Source organism: Ammospiza nelsoni, chromosome 12, assembly GCF_027579445.1.
Source record: "Ammospiza nelsoni isolate bAmmNel1 chromosome 12, bAmmNel1.pri, whole genome shotgun sequence".
Lineage (NCBI taxonomy): Eukaryota > Metazoa > Chordata > Aves > Passeriformes > Passerellidae > Ammospiza > Ammospiza nelsoni.
Genome location: NC_080644.1, coordinates 15,154,866 through 15,160,669, shown reverse-complemented (window position 1 = coordinate 15,160,669; position 5,804 = coordinate 15,154,866).

Here is a 5,804-nt window from a genome sequence, read left to right as displayed (position 1 = left end):
AAAAAGCATTTTAACCTGTATTGCTGCATTTCCTGTTGTTTTGCTGTGCCAGTTCATTAAGCAATGCCTTCTTATCTGCATTTTCTGTAATATCGAAGACCTTCATTATTTTTGTGCTCCCTCAGATTTCTTTGGGATTTTTTTTGTGTTTGAATTCATGACATTTCATGTGTTTTTCTGAAGTTTCCTCCAGACATTTCTTTACTGTTTGTTTTTCAGTCAGGTGTGGATTTTGGGAGAAGGTGAGTAATATATTGCATGAAGTCACCAAAAAACACTAGAAGGGAGAGAACCCTGCAGTGACAGGTGATGTGTCCACAGAGGCAGGGGTGACTCCAGCAGAGCTGAGCTGTGAGCTCCTAGTTCATCTCTGAGCACTGCAGGCACGAGCTCCAGGTGCTGGTCCTGGCTGCCTTCCTCCCAGATGTGTTTGAGGACCAGCCTTGGACAGGTTCAGATCTGCACAAGCTGGTGTCCTGCTGGTTTTGTTGCTCCAGGTAAGCATAAAGCTGGCAGGAACTCAGCTTTTCAAATAACTCTTGTTCATCTGCTCTATGAGGAAAAAAAGGTGAATTTATGCAAATTCTGCTGTAATGACTTCTCATTACAGCAAAGTAATTCTGTAAAAAAAAAAGTTCTGTTGCCAGAACTTTTGCTTTAAAAGACTAATCTCTAGTTCATAGAATCATGGAATATTCTAAGTTGAAAGGGACCCACAAGGATCATCAAAGTCCAACTCCTTGCCCTGCACAAGACACCCCAAAAATCAGCATCATAGAATAGCTTGGTTTGGAGAGGACCCTCAAGATCATCTGGTTCCTCACCCTGTGCCTGGGAGTGTTGTCCAAGTGCTCCTGGAGCTCTGGCAGCCTTGAGGCTGTGCCCATTCCCTGGGGAGCCTGGGCAGTGCCCAACCACCCTCTAGGGCAAGAACCTTTCCCTGATGCTCAGCCTGGCCTGCCCTGGCACAGCTCCCTTCCCTCAGGTCCTGTCCCTGGTCACGGAGCAGAGGTGGGAGCTGCCCCTCATGAGGGCTGACCTCAGTCTCCTCCTGGCTGGACAAACCAAGGGACCTCACATGGCACATGAAAATCAGATGCTCCAATCAGCATTCTATTTCAGATGTGTGAACAGTAGAAACTTATTGTAAATATAGTCCTTTTTGGGATAATAAACTCAGCTCCACTTGATTACATTGATCATGGTGTGATGTCCCATTCCTGATCCTCCACACTGCACTGAGGGACCCCAGCACCTTCAAAAGCATTTCCCTGGGAACCTTACTGACTTCATTCCCTGAGCGGCCTGAACTCTGCTCTCCTCATGGCCAGGCTGGAAGTTTTGCTGACACTTTTCCTCCTGTCATCAGAGATTTTAAACTTGATTGCTTTGTGGTCACTGTAGCCAGGATGGCCACCAATCACCACTTCCCTTACAAGACCCTCTCTGGTAGCAACAAATCATGGAGAGCACCTTTCCTGGTCGGCTCCCTTAGTACCTGCACCATGAAGTTATGCCAGTGTTTTAGGAATTTTCTGGACTAGTTTGTGCCAGCTGTGTGATGTTCCCTGTTAACATCTGGCAAGTTGAAGTCAGACAAGGACAAAGGTGATTGATTACCACATGTTCCTTAGTGTCATGGTGCTGGCTGGATGGCCCATGGTAGTCACCAGCTTTGTTTGTTTGTCCCTTTATCTCACCCAAGGATTAGTTCCCAGGCAAGGGGATGATGATGGTTGCAGCTGTGCAAACCTGACTGGGTTTTAGTTTTTATCTTTGTAAACTTCCTTCTGCAGGTAACCCTGCCAGCAAGGGGACAGCATTGTGGGCAGCCTGAACTCAGAAATTAGGTTCTTGTACTCCAGACTTGCAAACCATCCTGTCTGCTGGGGGTTGAGGGATTTCACCAGTTCTTCAAATGAAAATATCACCTCCTTAATGCTCCTTGAAGTGGATTCAGAGCTTCCCTGTTTACTACAGCTCAGCTTTCTAGAGTCAAAGTTTAAAGGTTGTTAACACCCCTGTGGAGAATACCAAAAACTGCCAGCTCTTTGCATATGAGCACTATGTTAATAACAGGTTGCCACATCCCTAGTGTTGTACTGAGGTGTGGCCTCAAGAAAAATTTGTGGTTAGGCTGCAATTAAACAACTCAGGGAATCGAAACTGATTTTCTCTTTAGTTTCCCGTTAGGAATTACCCTTCTTGTGTTGCTGTTTTGTGACTCATGAGGGATTTTTGTTGATGTCTGAGGAGTGGTAAGCCATGAAGAAACTGCAAGTGTGTAAGCAGTGCTGGGATCACAGATGAAAGAAGCTGAATGTGTCTTAAGGCCAAAAGACGCCAAGTAAACAGAGATTACTCACTTTGATTGCTTTGATTACAACACTTAGTTTGATTGCTTTGATTACAGTAATCTGAGTTTGCAATAAGCACAGAACTCACCTCTCAAGTAGCAATTCTTGAAAAACTGGTGTCAAATGAACACAATGCCAAACTCCTAAAACTTTTTAACTTCTTTGAGTGACCAGAAGTGCACTGGAGGAGGGTGCATCAGAGGCAGGTTATGCTTGTGGTTCCCAGCCTGCCTGCAGCCTGGGCTCATGCTGCCCTGGCTCCATGTGAGCCACAAGGCTGGGCAGAGCTGCTGGGGGAACATTTGGTTTAAGGGAGCCCCCTTTCCCCTGCACGTGTGCTCCCCAGCAGTGCTCCTGTGATCCAATGCCGTCTCTCAGCTGGGGCACAAGGAACCTGGGCTGCAGCAGCTTTACTGCAAGCACCTTCTCTGTCTTCATTACATGTCATGCCCCGTGGTTCCCACCACAGAAAAACAGCTCTGCAAGGGTTTAGTCACACACATTTCAGCTAGTTCATGTGTAAATATGGGGCTCAAGCAGCTGTGGTTGTGGAGCACACTGGTGCCAAGTCACAGGAGGCTTTGCTGTGAACTTTTCAGTTCCTTGGTGGCCAGTGTGTAGTTCTGCTTCATGGGGTCCACCGTGATGGTGTTCACTGGGGTCCAAGGATGAGAGAAGAGACAGAATCTGACTCCATGTTTCAGAAGGCTTGATTTATTATTTTATGATATATATTATATTAAAACTATACTAAAAGAATAGAAAAAAGGATTCCATCAGAAGGTCAGCTAAGAATAGAAAAAGAAAGAATTATAACAAAGGCTTGTGTCTCGGACAGAGAGTCAGAGTCAACTGGGCTGTGATTGGCCATTAATTAGAAACAACCACATGAGACCAATCACAGATGTACCTGTTGCATTCCACAGCAGCAGATAACCATTGTTTACATTTTGTTCCTGAGGCCTCTCAGCTTCTCAGGAGAAAAAATCCTAAGGAAAGGATTTTTCAGAAAATATCCTGGTTACATCCACCAAGGGGAGTCAATCCAGTGGTGGATGCCCTAACCCTGGAAGTGTTCAGGACCAGGTTGGATGGGGCTTTGAGCAGCCTGCTCTAGAGGAGGCCTCTCCTACCCATGGCAGGGGCAGTTGGAACGAGGTAAAGTTTGAAGTCCCTTCCAATCCCAGCCATGAACACCAGGAAAGTGCTACAAGAAACATGTAAAGCGAAAAAATAGAGAGCCCTTACACAGGAATAATTCCTCTTCAGCCTGAGTTTGACCATGTGCTTTGAGTTTTGCTTGCCATTGCAGGGGGATTTGTTGGCACAATTTTGGGTTTAGTGCCACGTTGCTTGAGCAGAGGTGACTGGTTTCCTGTGTGTGCAGCAGCAGGCGGGGTTGGGGAGGCACTCAGTCACCTCTATTGCACACAAACAAGTCCAAAAATAACTTTTTCCTCCTTTCCCCTTTTTCATGTGTTTGTTTCATTATGAAGGAATTTGTGCTATTCAGAACAACACCCTAGTGCAGTATTTTTTTCTTTTTCTTCCTTCTACCCAAGAGTGAAACTGGTAATCCCTGTCCTCTTGCTGTGTCATGTGTTCATCTCATGTTACAAAGTCAGCAGTTTTTTGATTGCATCCAAGACAGATGTCCTGTTCTTTCAGGATAATCCTCCCTTGCTGTTTTTTAGGCCACAAATGCAATGAGCTACCTCTTAATTTATGTATTTTTAATAAGCTCTCCAGATGTATTGGGCCTGCAGATAGGATGTATGTCCTTCAACTCCTTCCCCTCCCCAAAAAGCTTCTTTAGGTTATATAGGGCAGGTTTTGACTCTGCTTAGAAGTGAAGAATGGACTGGTGATCAATTATTCCTTAAAAAGCAAAGCACCAGTGACATTTATGTGTCACTTGTGTAGGACAGAGGAAATGGAGAAGGTGGGACATAATTTGTATGGTTGCATTCCCTAATGGATCTGGCCTGGTTTTGCCTCCTCATTTGCTTCCAAGAATTGAGTTTCCTCTAAAAGGGTGGGACCCAGCCAGTTTCGTTTCAGTGCTGATGGATCAGCACTGAGATACCCAGAGGGGATGGAGAAAGACTCTCAGCCAAATGAAAATCAGACTGGAAACTTTATATGTCCTTTGCTAACTAAAGCCAAGAAGTGAGAAAGCAAGATGAATGTTTACAAAGGAAATTACTGTATCATGACAGAAGAACATGTGAGCTTTGCTCCTCAGAAACAGAGACTTCAAGAAAAAAATTAAGAAGTTTTTATTACTAAGATGATGGGAAGTTTTTACAGTCATTTTTTTCTCCCCTCTACACATCTGAAAGGGAGAAGGAAGTGGGGAGGAGGACACAGCAACTCCAGATGTGCATTGCATTGGCTTGTGGCTGGCTGCCAGGTCACTCAGCCACGCTCTCACCTCTCCTCCTCAGCAGAGTGGGGAGAAAATACCACAAAACAGCTTTGAGACAGGGAGATCTCACCAGCCACCATCATGGGCAAAACACAGGAACTGAGGAAGATAATTTGATTTCCAATTAAAAATAGAGTAGGATAATGAGACACAAAACCAAAACTAAAACCACCTTCTCCCCACTCAGCCCTTTTGCCTAAGCTCAAGTTCATGCTTGACTGCCCTATCTCCTCTCTCTGCAAGGGTTGTAGGAGGATGGGGAAGGAGGAGGGGTCAGTTTGTAATGCTCTGTCCCTGCTGCAGCACGGGATCTCCCCACAGCTGAAGTTCCTGCTGGGATCCTGCTCCTGTGTGGGCTCTCCATGGGCCACAGCTTCCCCAGGGCCTGTCCAATTGCTCCATGAGGCTCTCCCTGGGCTGCAGGGTGGATCTGCCTCACCATGGCCTGCACCATGGGCTGCAGGGCAATCTCTGTGCCTGGAGCACTTCCTGTCCCTCCTTCCCTGGCCTTGGGGCTTGCAGGGCTGTGCCTTCTCCTCCCAGCTACAGCTGTGCCACAGTGCATTTGTCTTGGAGGCCTCTTGAGCCAGCTCTGCCCAACATAGGATCAGCTTCTGGTGTCGATGTACAGAGGCCACCACTGCCCTCCTTATTCCCCAAATGTGACCATGTAGACCCAGCACATGTAAGCACACTGCTGAGGGATAAGGTGTAACCTTCCCTGTGGGAGCCCATGCAGCATTGCAGTGAGCACAGTGTGAGCAACAACAGCACGTGCTGGGCATCACAGCACTGCTGCCTCACACAGGAGCCTGGAGGTGCCCAGAGGCATGGGTCTCTGGGATGCCCTGTCGGTGCTGCTGATGGCAGGGGAGCGACAAGCTTGTCCCAAGCAGTGCCTGGCACACCCTGAGCCCATGGGGCTGCTGGCAGCAGTGAGGGGGCGCCCCAGAAGCTGTGCTGGTGAGAGTGTCTGGTCCATCGGGCACTGCGTGCAGCTGCACGTGTGGCAGACACAG